This window comes from Fistularia commersonii, chromosome 24 (genome assembly GCF_037954325.1).
Source record: "Fistularia commersonii isolate RoL2024-O1a breed Wild chromosome 24, RoL_Fcom_v1.0, whole genome shotgun sequence".
Classification (NCBI taxonomy): Eukaryota; Metazoa; Chordata; class Actinopteri; order Syngnathiformes; family Fistulariidae; genus Fistularia; species Fistularia commersonii.
In genome coordinates, this window is record NC_141307.1 from 7,167,632 (window position 1) to 7,185,046 (window position 17,415).

At 44.9% G+C, this 17,415-nt stretch overlaps 5 non-coding genes across 5 annotated transcripts; all 5 read right to left on the minus strand.

The window, feature by feature from the left end:
- Positions 1–535: 535 nt before the first annotated feature.
- LOC147219814 (5S ribosomal RNA) lies at positions 536–654 on the minus strand. Its single transcript, XR_015108579.1, has one exon. It is a non-coding gene; the product is annotated as a 5S ribosomal RNA (ribosomal RNA).
- A 1,393-nt stretch (positions 655–2,047) lies between these two features.
- Positions 2,048–2,166, minus strand: LOC147219815 (5S ribosomal RNA). Its single transcript, XR_015108602.1, has one exon. It is a non-coding gene; the product is annotated as a 5S ribosomal RNA (ribosomal RNA).
- A 1,393-nt stretch (positions 2,167–3,559) lies between these two features.
- LOC147219816 (5S ribosomal RNA) lies at positions 3,560–3,678 on the minus strand. The gene has a single exon (XR_015108497.1). It is a non-coding gene; the product is annotated as a 5S ribosomal RNA (ribosomal RNA).
- Positions 3,679–4,864: 1,186 nt separating this feature from the next.
- On the minus strand, positions 4,865–5,028 carry LOC147219817 (U1 spliceosomal RNA). Its single transcript, XR_015108067.1, has one exon. It is a non-coding gene; the product is annotated as a U1 spliceosomal RNA (small nuclear RNA).
- A 602-nt stretch (positions 5,029–5,630) lies between these two features.
- Positions 5,631–5,821, minus strand: LOC147219818 (U2 spliceosomal RNA). Its single transcript, XR_015108150.1, has one exon. It is a non-coding gene; the product is annotated as a U2 spliceosomal RNA (small nuclear RNA).
- Positions 5,822–17,415: the final 11,594 nt, after the last annotated feature.

Below are 17,415 nucleotides of genomic sequence, written 5' to 3' on the forward strand. Positions count from 1 at the left end.
CAGGACTTCAACAACCAGACTCCTAGGAATATGATGAATGAATGGGGAAAAATGAAAGAGAGCCAAGGGTAGAAGCGCTGATTACTGGCGATCGCAAAAGGAGAAGAGACAAGTGTAAAAAGAAGCGAAGAGGGCATCGAAGAGGATGAGGAGTTCAAAGGCAGTGGGTCCTGATGACGTACCGTACATGTGGAGGCCTGGAAGTGCCTGGGAGAGCAAGCGGTACGGAGGTCAGCGGCTGGATTATTCAACAGCGAGAGGCACAAACGAGAGAAAAAGAAATTCAGCACGCATGGAGAAATACTGAACGGGGATGACAAGAAAGGCGGCGAGCGACGGACCGAGGCGGCGAGACCATGGAAAGTGACCCGAAAGTAAGGCGGGGAACTATGACTGAGCGCGTGTCGCGCCGGGCTTCACGGTGACTCCGGTGGGACAGACACAAGGGAATGAGCGGCGTGTGTCCGTGTGTGAAATGTTGGCGCTCTTGAGAGACAGCACCTCCTGCTGTTGACAGAGGGAACGAACATGAAAAAGCTTACGGCACCTGGTATTCCCAGGCGGTCTCCCATCCAAGTACTAACCAGGCCCGACGCTGCTTGGCTTCCGAGATCAGACGAGATCGAGCGTGTTCAGGGTGGTATGGCCGTAAACGAGACTAGCCTACGCGGAAGGGCATTTTATAAGCAGCCGTCCTCCGTCTTTTCCACCTCCAGTCATTTCCACATCTGTCAGGAGCTCCTTCTATTGCGTTTCCATGATTACAGCCAGTGGCACCCAAGGTTACTATAACCAAAAATCATCAGACACACTGCACCTTAGGCTGCAGCCTAAGGTAAAGAGGGAGCTAGCAAAGGCCATACCAGGACTCAAATGCACGGCGGGACAGTTAATGACAAGAGAAAGAGAAAATTAAATAAAATACACATGGAAAAAGGAAGAGTACTACAGATGCAGTATTTGCGCCGAGAATGCTCATAGAGAAGTAAAGAGAAGGCCGGCGGGAGCCGCATTGCCTTTTTGTACACCTTGAAAAGTCATACGACAGGTTGCCAAGAGAGGAGCGCTGGTATCCTATGAGGAAGTCTGGAGCGGCAGAGAAGTGTGTTGCACTGGTGCAGGACATGTATGCTAGCTGGGAGACAGTTGTGCGGTGTGCTGTAAGACGGGACCAGAGAAGTTCAAGGTGGAAGCGGGACTCTGTTGGGGATAGGCCCCTTAGCCCCTTCTTGTTCGCAACGGTGACGGACGGCCTGACGGATGAGGGTAGACGTGAATCTCCACGGACCGTGACCTTTGCAGATGCCGTTGTGATCTGTAGTGAGGGCAGAAAACAGGTGGAGGTCAAGATAAGATAAGATAAGACCTCCGTCTCGCCCCGGAGACGGAGGTCCCGGTGGAGGCCGATGTTCCTGCTTTACAAAAAAAAAACATGGCTGATGCATCTTCCGCATCTGCCCGGTCACGTGTTGCACGGCCCCCCGACAGGACGCCAAAGCATCAAAGTAAACCCAGGACTTCAACAACCAGACTCCTAGGAATATGATGAATGAATGGGGAAAAATGAAAGAGAGCCAAGGGTAGAAGCGCTGATTACTGGCGATCGCAAAAGGAGAAGAGACAAGTGTAAAAAGAAGCGAGGAGGGCATCGAAGAGGATGAGGAGTTCAAAGGCAGTGGGTCCTGATGACGTACCGTACATGTGGAGGCCTGGAAGTGCCTGGGAGAGTAAGCGGTACGGAGGTCAGCGGCTGGATTATTCAACAGCGAGAGGCACAAACGAGAGAAAAAGAAATTCAGCACGCATGGAGAAATACTGAACGGGGATGACGAGAAAGGCGGCGAGCGACGGACCGAGGCGGCGAGACAACGGAAAGTGACCCGAAAGTAAGGCGGGGAACTATGACTGAGCGCGTGTCGCGCCGGGCTTCACGGTGACTCCGGTGGGACAGACACAAGGGAATGAGCGGCGTGTGTCCGTGTGTGAAATGTTGGCGCTCTTGAGAGACAGCACCTCCTGCTGTTGACAGAGGGAACGAACATGAAAAAGCTTACGGCACCTGGTATTCCCAGGCGGTCTCCCATCCAAGTACTAACCAGGCCCGACGCTGCTTGGCTTCCGAGAACAGACGAGATCGGGCGTGTTCAGGGTGGTATGGCCGTAAACGTGACTAGCCTACGCGGAAGGGCATTTTATAAGCAGCCGTCCTCCGTCTTTTCCACCTCCAGTCATTTCCACATCTGTCAGGAGCTCCTTCTATTGCGTTTCCATGATTACAGCCAGTGGCACCCAAGGTTACTATAACCAAAAATCATCAGACACACTGCACCTTAGGCTGCAGCCTAAGGTAAAGAGGGAGCTAGCAAAGGCCATACCAGGACTCAAATGCACGGCGGGACAGTTAATGACAAGAGAAAGAGAAAATTAAATAAAATACACATGGAAAAAGGAAGAGTACTACAGATGCAGTATTTGCGCCGAGAATGCTCATAGAGAAGTAAAGAGAAGGCCGGCGGGAGCCGCATTGCCTTTTTGTACACCTTGAAAAGTCATACGACAGGTTGCCAAGAGAGGAGCGCTGGTATCCTATGAGGAAGTCTGGAGCGGCAGAGAAGTGTGTTGCACTGGTGCAGGACATGTATGCTAGCTGGGAGACAGTTGTGCGGTGTGCTGTAAGACGGGACCAGAGAAGTTCAAGGTGGAAGCGGGACTCTGTTGGGGATAGGCCCCTTAGCCCCTTCTTGTTCGCAACGGTGACGGACGGCCTGACGGATGAGGGTAGACGTGAATCTCCACGGACCGTGACCTTTGCAGATGCCGTTGTGATCTGTAGGGAGAGCAGAAAACAGGTGGAGGTCAAGATAAGATAAGATAAGACCTCCGTCTCGCCCCGGAGACGGAAGTCCCGGTGGAGGCCGATGTTCCTGCTTTACAAAAAAAAAAAATGGCTGATGCATCTTCCGCATCTGCCCGGTCACGTGGTGCACGGCCCCCCGACAGGACGCCAAAGCATCAAAGTAAACCCAGGACTTCAACAACCAGACTCCTAGGAATATGATGAATGAATGGGGAAAAATGAAAGAGAGCCAAGGGTAGAAGCGCTGATTACTGGCGATCGCAAAAGGAGAAGAGACAAGTGTAAAAAGAAGCGAGGAGGGCATCGAAGAGGATGAGGAGTTCAAAGGCAGTGGGTCCTGATGACGTACCGTACATGTGGAGGCCTGGAAGTGCCTGGGAGAGTAAGCGGTACGGAGGTCAGCGGCTGGATTATTCAACAGCGAGAGGCACAAACGAGAGAAAAAGAAATTCAGCACGCATGGAGAAATACTGAACGGGGATGACGAGAAAGGCGGCGAGCGACGGACCGAGGCGGCGAGACAACGGAAAGTGACCCGAAAGTAAGGCGGGGAACTATGACTGAGCGCGTGTCGCGCCGGGCTTCACGGTGACTCCGGTGGGACAGACACAAGGGAATGAGCGGCGTGTGTCCGTGTGTGAAATGTTGGCGCTCTTGAGAGACAGCACCTCCTGCTGTTGACAGAGGGAACGAACATGAAAAAGCTTACGGCACCTGGTATTCCCAGGCGGTCTCCCATCCAAGTACTAACCAGGCCCGACGCTGCTTGGCTTCCGAGATCAGACGAGATCGGGCGTGTTCAGGGTGGTATGGCCGTAAACGAGACTAGCCTACGCGGAAGGGCATTTTATAAGCAGCCGTCCTCCGTCTTTTCCACCTCCAGTCATTTCCACATCTGTCAGGAGCTCCTTCTATTGCGTTTCCATGATTACAGCCAGTGGCACCCAAGGTTACTATAACCAAAAATCATCAGACACACTGCACCTTAGGCTGCAGCCTAAGGTAAAGAGGGAGCTAGCAAAGGCCATACCAGGACTCAAATGCACGGCGGGACAGTTAATGACAAGAGAAAGAGAAAATTAAATAAAATACACATGGAAAAAGGAAGAGTACTACAGATGCAGTATTTGCGCCGAGAATGCTCATAGAGAAGTACAGAGAAGGCCGGCGGGAGCCGCATTGCCTTTTTGTACACCTTGAAAAGTCATACGACAGGTTGCCAAGAGAGGAGCGCTGGTATCCTATGAGGAAGTCTGGAGCGGCAGAGAAGTGTGTTGCACTGGTGCAGGACATGTATGCTAGCTGGGAGACAGTTGTGCGGCGTGCTGTAAGACGGGACCAGAGAAGTTCAAGGTGGAAGCGGGACTCTGTTGGGGATAGGCCCTGAGCCCCTTCTTGTTCGCAACGGTGACGGACGGCCTGACGGATGAGGGTAGACGTGAATCTCCACGGACCGTGACCTTTGCAGATGCCGTTGTGATCTGTAGTGAGAGCAGAAAACAGGTGGAGGTCGAGATAAGATAAGATAAGATAAGATAAGATAAGATAAGATAAGAACAACTTTATTAATCCCGAAGGAAACTGTTGTGCCAGAGTTCCAGAAAATATAACAGTAATAAATAATAAAAGGCAGAATTGGAAATCAAAATAAACTATAAACTGAAAAGTGTCTCTGTGAAACTATAGAGAGGTGGGGGTATGCTCTGGAAAGGAGAGGAACGAAAGTTAGTCGCAGCAAGACAGCATACATGTGTGGGGATGAGAGGAACTCGGGTGGAACGGTGAGGCTACAGGGAGTGGAGATCAAGAAGCAGGAGCATTTCAGGGACTTGGACACTCTGGGTTGTTTTTTGGCCCGATCGTAAATCCACGCTTTTGCGGTGCACCTGCCATGTGCAACGACAACTCCCTGGTTGGGTCACAGCCCAGCCAGGGAGGGTCGGCGCGTGCGACCATAAACAGTGAACCCGGCCTCCAGCGACACAGACTTGCTCTTTAACAGCACAACAGGGGAGAGCGCGGACGCAGTCCCCCACTACCAGAAATTATGCAGTCGAGATTCCCACATTTGGGGAATTCGCAGGGGTCAGCACAGCCGCAGTGCAATGGCTGAGCCTCGCCCTGGGCGAACCACCTTCTTGATCATGGTATCTCCCCTGCCAGGTAAGTATGAGTCGCACGCGTCCCGCGCACGGACCGCTTTCACACGCACGCCGTTCTCAGTCGGGGAGGAACCCATGCGGACTGTTGCGGGAGCTCACACACGATCCCTCTCGCACACACACACACACACACACACACACACACACACTCCGTCAAAAAAAAACGTCAACTCTGAGTTCTGATGGGCCAGGACGCTGAAAACGACACGGGCGCTTCAATTTTCACGAAGAAGTCAGAGGACAACCGGAACACGTTCCGTCCGTCCTCCGAATGCCGCGAGGGGTTTCTGCCGCTCTACGACCGGGAGAACTTCCCCTTGAGCCCAGTCTGACACAGTCTATCGGGGGCAATCCATCCGTTTCAAATGCGATCCATTTAGGCTCAGTTCTGGTCCATAGTGGGATTTTATTGGGCTGCACGGGGCGAATGGTAGGGACAGGGTTTCAGGCAGGCACGCTCATGTGTCGCTATCTACCGCTCCCTACCAGCAGAAACAACGGGGACAGTGTCGCTGGTCACGCAGGGCACAGACAAGATCTGGATCCCGTGTATGTTGGTTACGTATGACGTTGTTGGAGGACACGGCAACCTTGACATCGGACACAAAAGCGGGGGGTGCACCCTTCCCAGAGGTACTGCAATACCGGGTCGATGCGCGGAGTGGACGGAGCAAGCCCCTATTCCATCTCCCTGTTCCAAAAATCAATTCAATATTTGGTCCCCAGATAGGGGACGTATCAGATATTAAACTGATAAGAACAGATACTACACTTGATCTTAGCCAAAAGGCCGAGAAGCGATAGCCCCGCGCCCTCGCTCTACGCCAGCGCATCCCCCGCACCGTCAGCTTCACTCACGACTTCATTCACAAATAAACCCCCACCCCGTCTCCGCCGCTCGGCCCGGAGCGACGGCGCATGTCCCCCATCGCCCCCATCGCCCCGGAGATGGAGGTCCCGGTGGAGGCCGACGTTCCTGCTTTACAAGAAACAACATGGCTGATGCATCTTCCGCATCTGCCCGGTCACGTGGTGCACGCCCCCCCGACAGGACGCCAAAGCATCAAAGTAAACCCAGGACTTAAACAAGCAGACTCCTAGGAATCGTGTCCCCTTCAAATCAACCTGGAATATGGGAAAAAGTCGCCCGTGAGGAGAAAAGACACAGGTGGAAACAGGACGTTTGAACCGCTCACGATACACAGCGCGGCAAACAGGCGCCATCTTGTGAACCCGTCTGGTTACCGTATCGATGCGACCAGCTCTCACAGAGACTCGCCGCTCATCGCCGGGAAACACGATTCAAAAAACGGCACGAACACAAGACAACAGTAAAATGGTTTTAAATCCACATTTACATTTAATTATATTCATGTTTTCGTCACTACCAGCAGAACAATTTCTAAACACGACGGTAAATCATCTCGTCCCGTGGCGAACACCCACTGGACCCCGGGACCCCAAACAGCCTTAGACGGCCTTGAACGCTAACCCCGCCCCGCACCGGCTAATACCGGCTGTTACGACGACTGCTGGTCGGACGGAGCCGATCGCGCTCGGCTAGACCACCGCTTTATCGTTGTCGTTTGAGTCGCCAACACTCAATTACCGACGCGTTCCGAGGCAAGATGGCAGAAGGCCACTAGCTAGGCTGTTAGCTAGCCTTACCTCAGCTCACGAAATCTGTGACGTTGTCAAGATTTCTCGGCCGAAAGGCCCTCAATTACCGTCAAAAATCACCGGGAGTTGCTTCGCGGTTGTTATAAACACGGTCAATCCGATTGTAGGTCGAGAAATCGTCACTATTCTCTGTAAAAGTGAACTTACGTCGCGGGGCTGGACGGCGCTTTTGACCGGGAACAAATCGCGGAACCCTGGAGCCTTCAGGGACCGACAGCTCCCTTCTTCACTTCCGTTAACGGGGTATGTTCAGAAAACGGCCATAACTCTTCGGTTCAATTCTACTTCGAACTATATAAATTAATTCTACTTCAAACTATATGAATTAATTCTAATTCTAACCATATGAATTAACTGTACTTTAAATTATGAATTAAGAAAAGAGATGTGGGACCTGTGGAATCCCCTCCGTGGACACTTTCATCCCGAGTCCCGCTTCTCTGAACTCTTATACTGGCATTCTGTGGCTTAACTGATGCCAGACCACCATTGTTGACATGCAGAGGTTTTTAAATGCACTGAATGGAGAGAAGTTCTGACACACTGTTGATGAATCAGGTCCAAGTCCAGTCACCCAGCAGCCCAGGAGTCTCCTTCTGTGCGCCGGTCTGCTCCAAGACCTCCAACATCATCCCCGTTTGCAGTAAAACAAAGAACCACAGGACCCTGGGTACAGATCTTCCATCCTGGCTCTGTAGGAGTGACTGACGTCCTCTGAGCACCTTGTTGTTCTGTCTTACCTGAGATCCAACACAGACCCGCCCTGGACCCCCTGCTGTTCACCTAGAGTGAGCAGGACCAGAGGAGATGCCGTGATAATGAGCACTGTTGTGCAACTTGAAAGTCCTAGAAAATGACATCTGGACATCTGGAGCTCATCTGAATATAAACCACAGCGGGTAAAAACACAAGCACATAAGCTGCACTTGTCTGTGAACTGCAGGTGTTCACATTGTAACGAGATATTTACACATTAACCTTTTTTTTTTTTTACTTTTAATTAAATACATACTGTTAACATTTGCAAATATGTCCTGGAAAAGCAGTGCCTGTAACACGGCTGATGGAAAATGTTCATTATGTATGAAACAAGGAAAAGTTCATCCATTTTTTATCCCCGCTTTATTTATTATTGTTATGTTTTACTTGAAACTCTGGCACAACCATTTCCTTTGGGATAAATAAAGTTGTTCTTATTCTTATTCTTAAACAGGCCACATCTGGCCAATCAAAGATTGGTACAGAATTCATGCTTGATATGTATGATTGGATCAACGAATGTGGGAGCTCAAACTGGAGATTATCAATTTTTGGAGCTACTTCAGAACTCTTGAGAATTTATCCTGAACTGAATAACACGGATTGGCTTTGTTATTTAACATTTACTGTGGACCTACTGACACACATGAATGAGCTGGACGTGATGATCCAACCAAAAAAACAGTTTGTGAATGAAATGCAAGAAATGTCAGAGCCTTCAAAACCAAGTTGGTTTTATTTTCAAAGCAAATATCAAAAGAGTCTGATATGTACTGTTCAGAAATACATCTTTTGTTTTACATGTATCATATTGTCAAATTTTAAAAGTCAATCCCGCCCCTGAGCCAAAAAGTTTGCCCGCCCCTGGAATACCTGATGAAGACTTTTCAGAAAACCTTTGATCTGCCATTGCCAGCAAAAGGTATATAAGAAAGTATTGCAATGAATGTTTGTTCCTGACCAACTACTTATTCTCCATCATTATGTCCAAATAAGTTTGTTAAAAATCAGACAATGATATTTTCTGTCTCTCATAGTTGAAGTATACCAATGATGAAAATGAAAGACCTCTATCATGTTTTTAAGTGGGAGAACTTGCACAATTGTTGGCTGACTAAATACTGTTTTGCCCCACTTTATCTGGATACTGGGCACTGACACCTATTCAAATCAACATTTTAAAATGAGCTGATTTAGACTGTAATGATCATTTTGAGCTTATTTTAATCAAATTGTCAAATATTCAAATACAACATTCAAGTTTTTAGTTTCACCTATGAACAGGGTGATGGCAATCAGCACCAACAACACACTGAAGTCTCACAGCACCTTGACTGGACTGAAAATCAATGTCAAAATGAAGCTATGAAAAACAGTGCACCTCTGCGTGAATTCTGTCCTCTTTAAACAAATCTTGAACCCCCGGTGCATGTCTTCGCGATAACAAGTCATAACTTCTCACTCCAAACTCACCTGAAACACAATAACAAATAAAATCTTCAAAGGATACAGAAGAGACCTGCATGTTTTATTCCTCAACCAAGCCAAGGCGTCTTAATCCATCCCCACATCTGTCCTCTGGGAGGCCTTCAACCTCTTCCAAGTGCATGAAACCACCACAAAACTGGTCAGAAGCTTCCTCCAGCATTTCTTATTCTGTAAAACAACCACAGAGTACAAAACATGGTGATCATTGGAAGTGGGCTTCAGGGCAGGCTGCGCCACATCCCCTCCAGCCCTTACCATGGCAATGGAGATGATCATCGGTGCATCTCGGTGGAGCGACGGAGGGGAGCTACTGCAGGCTTGACAGCGGCTGCCTCCGATTCGTGCCTCCAAATAATTATTGGAAAAGCCCCCCAGTACAACAGTTGAAGAACATGAAATGACCACCTAGATCCCCACCATCACCTCTACCAAATGCCAGCTGGAGAAGCTTCACTCCAACACTACCTGGGGAAGAAGAAGTTGGAAGCCAACAAGTAAGGGAGCATTTCCATCGTGAAAGGAAAGCTTACTGGCCACGGTTCCACCTCGTCGAAACAGCCATTCCTTTGATATCAGAGCTGCAGGTCCAGCCTTGGATGGTGGAAGCCTCAGATGCAGAACAGACCAACGCTGCATTGAATCCCTTCAGTGGGTTGTAGGACAGGATACAGATTGGATTGGAAAAGCAGGATTTCCCTTGAAAGGTTGTAAACATCAGACTTTTCTACTCATCCTGAAATTTATTACAAAACACACAAGAGATGTGTTTCAGTATTACACATTTACAATACGCAATTAAAAATGTGTCTGTAGATCTTTGTGCAAGTCGTTACAAATCAGCCTTGCTTGTTCAGAGATGATTAAAAAATCCTTTTCACAGAAAGGTGGATTTAGAACTCAGTAAAATTAAAAAAAACATTGTAACAGTTTTACCAGAGATTTTCAATAATAATGTTTTCGTTTCCCATATGAACAAGCAGATGAAAATGTGTACAAACAACAGACGAGAGTGCCACATGACCACAAGCATGTAATTGATTCCTAAGTACAAATACAACCACAAATACAAAAGTTTTTGAGTCATGCATTGCTCCATTCAGAAGCTGATCCAGGGTCAGCCATCGCAGCCATTCAACGACAAGAAAAACGTCAACTCTGAGTTCCGATAGGCTGGAATGACCGAAACGACATAGACGCTTCAATTTTCATGAAGAAGTCAGAACACAGAACACATTCCGTCCATCCTCCTGATGCCACAATTGGTTTCTATTGTTTTACAAACGGGAGAACTTTGCCACGATCCCGGTCTGACAGTCTTGAAACGCGACCAGTGTGGTGGACGGATCGGGGCTGTCGTCTTTTGTCGTCAAACACAATCCATTTGCGCTAAGATCGGATTCCTTGGTGGGAATTTATTTCGGTACACGGAAGCAAGGCGTAGAGACAGATTGTCCAGTTAACAAACTTATGTCACACGTCACCCACAACCCTCCTGCCTCTTTGCATTATCATCTACCAACATAATACAGTAGACGCACCAAATGGCACGTTAAACATTCGTCTTCACGATCTTTGAGATGGCTGCCATCAAATTTGTTATTATTTGCAATTTGAGAGGGTGCACCGTCATCTTCACTTAAAACAACATCGCTGATGCATCTTCCGCATCTCCCCTGTCACGTGGTGCACGGCCGACCAATAGGAAGCCTTCTTCTTCTTCTTCTTTCGGCTTTTCCCGTCAGGGGTCGCCACAGCGAGTCAACTTTCTCCATCTAACCCTATTCTCTGTGTCTTCCTCTCTCACACCAACTACCTTCATATCCTCTCTCACTACATCCATAAATCTTCTCTTTAGTCTTCCTCGAGACCTCTTGTCTGGCAGCTCCAATTCCAGAATGCGTCTACCAATATATTCTCTATCCCTTCTCTGTACATGACCGAACCATCTCAGTCTGGCTTCTCTGACCTTCTCTCCAAAACATCGAACATGTGCCATCCCTCTGATGGACTCATTCCTGATCCTATCCATCCTGGTCACTCCCAAAGAGAACCTCAATATCTTCATCTCTGCAACCTCTAGTTCTGCCTGCTGTCTTTTGGTCATTGTAACAGTTTCTAGTCCATACATCATCGCTGGTCTCACCACTGTCTTGTACACCTTTCCGTTCATTCTGGCCGATAGTCTTCTATCACATAGTACCCCTGACACTTTTCTCCACCCATTCCAATCAGCTTGGACCCGTCTCTTCACCTCTTTTCCACACTCTCCGTTGCTCTGGACTGTTGACCCTAAGTACCTGAAATCCTCCAGCTTCTTGATCTCCACTCCCTGTAGCCTCACCGTTCCACCTGAGTTCCTCTCATTCACACACATATATTGAGTCTTGCTGCGACTAACTTTCATTCCTCTCTTTTCTAGAGCATACTTCGACCTCTCTAGAGTTTCCTCAACCTGTTCCCTGCTCTAACTACAGATCACAATGTCTGCAAACATCATGGTCCATGGAGATTCCTGTCTAGCCTCATCTGTCAGCCTGTCCATCACCATTGCTAACAAGAAGAGCCTCAGACCTGATCCCTGATGGAGTCCCAGCTCCACCTTGAACTTCTCTGTTACCCCTACAGCACACCATACCAGTGTCTCACAGCTAGCATACATGTCCTGCACCAGTCTAACATACTTCTCTGCCACTCCAGACTTCCTCATACAATACCAGAGCTCCTCTCTTGGCACCCTGTCATATGCCTATTCTAGGTCTACAAAAACACAATGCAGCTCCCTCTGGCCTTCTCTGTACTTCTCTATTAGCATTCTCAATGCAAATACTGCATCTGTAGTACTCTTCCTAGGCATAAAGCCAAACTGCTGTTCACAGATGCTGACTTATGCTCTCAGTCTAGTTTCCACTACTCTTTCCCATAACTTCATTGTATGGCTCATCAACTTTATCCCTCTATAGTTGCCACAATTCTGCACATCCCCTGTATTCTTAAAAATAGGCACCAACACACTTTGTCTCCTTTCTTCAGGCATCTTCTCACTGTCTAAGATCCTGTTGAATAATCTAGTCAGAAAATCTACCACTGCCTCTCCTCGACACTTCCATACCACCACAGGTGTATCATCAGGGCCAACTGCTTTTCCCCTCTTCATCTTCTTCAATGCCTTCCTCACTTCACTCTTACTAATTTTTGCTACTTTGTGGTCTACAATAGTCACCTCTTCTACCCTTGCCTCTCTTTCATTTTCCACATTCATCAGTTCTTCAAAGTACTATTTCCATCTTCCCATCACTCTTCTAGCATCTGTCAATACATTTCCCTCTCTGTCCTTAATCACCCGGACCTGTTGTACACCCATTCCATCTTTATCTCTCTGTTTCGCCAACCTGTATAGATCATTCTCACCCTCCTTTCTATCCATCCGAGCATACAAGTCATCGTACGCTTTTTGTTTTGCCTTTGCTACCTGTATCTTTACCTTTCGCCACATCTCCCTGAACTCCTGTCTATTCTCTTCAGTCCTCTCAGTATCCCACTTCGTCTTTGCTAACCGCTTTCTCTGCATATACTCCTGCACTTCCTCATTCCACCACCAAGTCTCCTTATCTATTTTCCTTCCAGATGACACACCAATTACTCTCCTATCTGTCTCCTTGATAATACAAGCTGCTGTTGTCCAATCATCTGGAAGCTCACCGTGACCACCCAGACCCTTTCTCAACTCCTCCCTGAAAACCATGCAACACTCCTCCCTTTTCAGCTTCCACCATTTTGTCCTGTGCTCTGCCTTTGTCCTCTTCATCTTCCTTGTCATCAGAGTCATCCTACAAACCATCATCCTATGCTGTCTGGCAACACTCTCACCTACAACTACTTTGCAGTCACTGATCTCTTTCAGGTTACCGCATCTATACAAGATGTAGTCTACCTGCGTGCTCTTACCCCCACTCTTATAAGTTACCCTATGTTCCTGTTTTTTTCTGGAAAAAGGTGTTCACTACAGCCATTTCCATCCTTTTTGCAAAATCTACCACCATCTGTCCCTCTGCATTCCTGTCCTGGATACCAAATCTGCCCATCACTTCTTCATCCCCTCTATTGCCTTCGCCAACATGTCCATTGAAGTCTGCACCAATTACCACTCTCTCATTTCTGGGAATATTCTGCATCACTTCATCCACCTCATTCCAGAACTTCTCCTTCTCTTCAGATTCACATCCCACCTGCGGGGCATAGCCACTAACAACATTGAGCATCACACCTTCAATTTTCAATTTCAGACTCATAAGTCTATCTGACATTCTTTTCACCTCTTGGACATTCCTAACAAACTCCTCCTTCAAGATAACTCCTATTCCACTTCTCTTCTTGTCAGTACCATAATAGTACAACTTAAAGCCTGCTCCTAAGCTTCTAGCCTTACTACCCTTCCACCTGGTCTCCTGGACAAACAGTATATCCACCTTCCTTCTCTGCGTCATGTCGACCAACTCTCTACCTTTTCCTGTCATAGTCCCAATATTCAAAGTCCCTACTCTCCCTACTCCCTACTCCCAGACTCTTTCCTTTCCTCCTCTGTCTCTGCTTCCAAACACGCACTCCTCTTCTTGTTCTTGTTCTTCGACCCAATAAAGCCAATAAAGCCACAATAAAGCCACTTAGTCAAAACAATTTTGACTAGATGGCTTTATCGTTAAAACCTTCAGCAGTAGGTGACGACATTGTGTAGAATCACGTCCTCTTCAGCATATTTTAGCACCAGATACCAGGATTAAGAATTCCATGGTTATTTACAATATGTGCCAAAAATCTTTAACTTGGAAGATAAAAACTTTTTGACCAAATGCCTTTATCTTTCATTGTTGAGTCTGGATTTGAGTTAATTTATTCATTTTGTAGATTCTATATTTTGTAGAATTCTTTAATATTCAGCATATTTCAGCAAAAGACACAACCTCTAAAGAATTCCAAAGTTATTTACAACTTGTGCCATAAACATTCGACTTGGTGAGATAAACATTTTTGACCAAATGGCTTTATCTTTTAAACCTGCTGCTGGATTTCAATAAATGTGACGTATATTGTGTAGAATCACGGCCTAATCAACATATTTTATCTCCAGACACCAGTTTTAAGAATTCACTTGTTATTTATAACTTGTTCCAAAAAGCTTCAACGTCATGACATGAAGAGTTTTGACCAGATAGGTTTATGGTTTAAACCTTTGGGTAGATTTAGGTAAAGATGACATACTTTGTGTAGAATCACGTCATATTCAGCATAATTCAGCACCAGGCACCAGCATTAAGAATTCGAAAGTTATTTACAACCTGTGCCAATAATCTTAAACTTGGAAGATAAACACTTTTGGACCAAATGGGTTTATCTTTTAAAAGTTGTGGCTCCATATCAGTAACTGCCGCAGATATTGTGTAGAATCATGTCCTTTTCCACATATTTTAGCACCAGACACCAGTTTTCAATAATTCTCTTCTTGTTTAAAACTTGTTCTAAAAAACTTCAATTGGTAAGATAAACACTTGATGTCCAAATGGCTGGATTTCAGTAAATGTGACATATATTGTGTAGAATTACCCCCTATTCAGCATATTCCAAAAACAGACACCAGATTTAAAGAATTACAAAGTTATTTATAACTTTTGCAAAAAACCTTCGACTTGTTGAGATACAAAATTTTGACCAAATGGCTTTATCTTTCAGACCTTCGGCTGCATTTAAATAAAGATGACATATACTGTGCAGAATCACATCCTATTCAATATATTTAAACAATTACCAGCTTTAAATAATTCCAAAGTAATTTACAACTTGTTAAAAAAACTTTATTTTTGTGAGATTAATTTTTTTTTTACCAAATGGCTTTATCTGTTAAACCTGCAACATGAGATGTATACATTTGATATATATTGTGTAGGATAAAATCCTATTCAACATATCTCAACAAAAGAATCTAGCTTCAAAGAATTCCAAAGTAATTTAAAACTTGTTCCAAAAAATTCAATTTGGTGTGATAAACATTTTTGAATAAATAGCTTTGTGTTTCATTCTTTCGGCTGGGATTGAGTGAATTTATACATTGTTTAGATTCTGTATTGTGTATAATCACATCCTTATCGGGAAATTTCAGCACCAGACACCAGCTTTAAAGAATTCCAGTTTTTTAATACCATTGCCAAAAACCTTAAACTTGGAAGATAAACACTTTTTGACCAAATGGCTTTATCCTTTGAAGATGCGACTCCATATCAGTAATTGTCACATGTATTGTGTAGAATCATGTCCTTTTCAACATATTTTAGCATCAGACACCAGTTTTAAAGAATTCCCTTCTTGTTTAAAACTTGTTCTAAAAAGCCTCAACTGGTGTGATAAACACTTTATGTCCAAATGGGTTTATGTCTTAAACCTGCAGCTGGATTTCAGTAAATGTGACATATATTTTGTAGTATCACTTCATATTTAATATATTGCAGCACCAAACACCAGTTTTTAACAATTCACTTCTTATTCAAAACTTTTTTCAAAAATCTTCAACTTGGTGAGGTAAGAACTTTTCAACCAAATGCATTTATTGTTTAAACATCTGGCTGGATGTTAGTGAATCAGACATTAATTGTTTAGAATCACATCCTATTCAGCATATTTCAAAAACAGACACCAATTTTGAAGAATTACAAAGTTATTTGCAACTTTTGCAAAAAAACTCTCGACTGGCTGAGATAAAAAATTGACAAAATGGCTTCATATTTCTAACTGTTGGCTGCATTTAAGTAAAGATGATATATACTGTGCAGAATCACATCCTGTTCAATAATTTTCAACCACAGGTGCCAGCTTTAAGGAATTCCAAAGTAATTTACAACTTGTTAAAAAACCTTCAATTTGGTGAAATAAAAAAAAAAGACCAAATTGCTTCATCTACTAAACCTGCAACATGATATTTATATATTTGACATATTTTGTGTAAGTTCAAATCCTATTTAACATATTTCAAAAACAGAAACCAGCTTCAAAGAATTCCAAAGTAATTTATAACTTGTTCCAAAAACCTTCTATTTCGGTGATGAACATTTTTGAATAAATGGCTTTATCTTTCATTCTTGCGGCTGGATTCGAGTGAATTTATACACTGTTTAGATTCTGTATTGTGTATAATCACATCCTTATCGGGAAATTTGAGCTTCAGACACCAGCTTTAAAGAATTACAACTTGTGCCAAAAACTGTCAACTTGGGGAGATAAAGATATTATATCCAAATGACTGCCAGATCTAGTGATCTGAGAGAAAGACCGGTGGTTAGAACTTCCTCCTTACACCTGCCATCGCTGGACTGACAGGATCTGACTGGACCGAGAAGGCCAAGGAGTAAACACCAAATTAACAGACTGAGTATGGTTTTGTCCATTAAAAGAAAGTCAATGTGGTTTATACTTTTGTCCGCGAAAAGTAGGTAGGTGTGGTTCATACTTTTTCCTTCAAAAGAAAGTAGACAGAGGTTTATACTTTTAGCCCTAAGAAAAGAAAGAACAGCAGGGTGCACTGGACTATATGTGTGTGTTGTCACTTCAAAGAGATTTTTATACTGACTAAAGTCAGTCTCTGAAGTAAGTGTAATTTTTAGGTTTTGGTTAAAATTGAGAAACTTGGTTTGCAGTGACAGCTGTGTCTGCAGAATACTAGGTTCTATAGGAGCTTGGCACGGTCAAAGATCTCTGTGAACATTGTGACTGATAGTTAACCACAACAACCTGTAGTATAAAAAAAATGGGAAACTATTGTAGTAGTAAAAATGAAAAAGCCTTGGAAGGGGATGTGAAGTTCATGCACAAATTGGATCCAGATAATATAAAATATTAAAGAAAATGGAAAAAGAAATACATCTGGGATGGAAAATTAAGATTAGCATCATTAAAAACTTATGGATGAACACGAAAAATGCAAAAACAAGAAAAAGAGTGACAAAAAGTTTGACGAAGTAAGAAAAGTTGAAAAATGGATTAAGCACTACACGAACACAAAGTATACAAAAGAAGAAAAAAAGAACAAATTAAAGATCAGAGTAAAGAAACTATGTTTGTGCAGAAGGAGGATAATGGAACAGTCGTCAAAGCTGTGATGCAGCAACCCCCACCACTGGAGATGCCACAAGGCGCAGTGGGAGGGGTTCCAGAGCCATTATACCCAGATCTTAAAAAGCTGCCGGCATATGAGGACATACACAAAGACAAACAAGAACAAGTAAAAGTAAAACCAACACATCCATACAAAACACGGAGAAAGAACCTGAACAAAAGTTATATTGTAGATGAGGCCAAATTATATCCTATCATACAAGTTCCGAATCCACACGATGTGGAAAACCCCCATGTGTAAAGATATCACATACTGAGGTAAAAAAAGCTGCAGCAGCTCTGCCTAAACCAGAGAATGGCTGGGGGCCATTC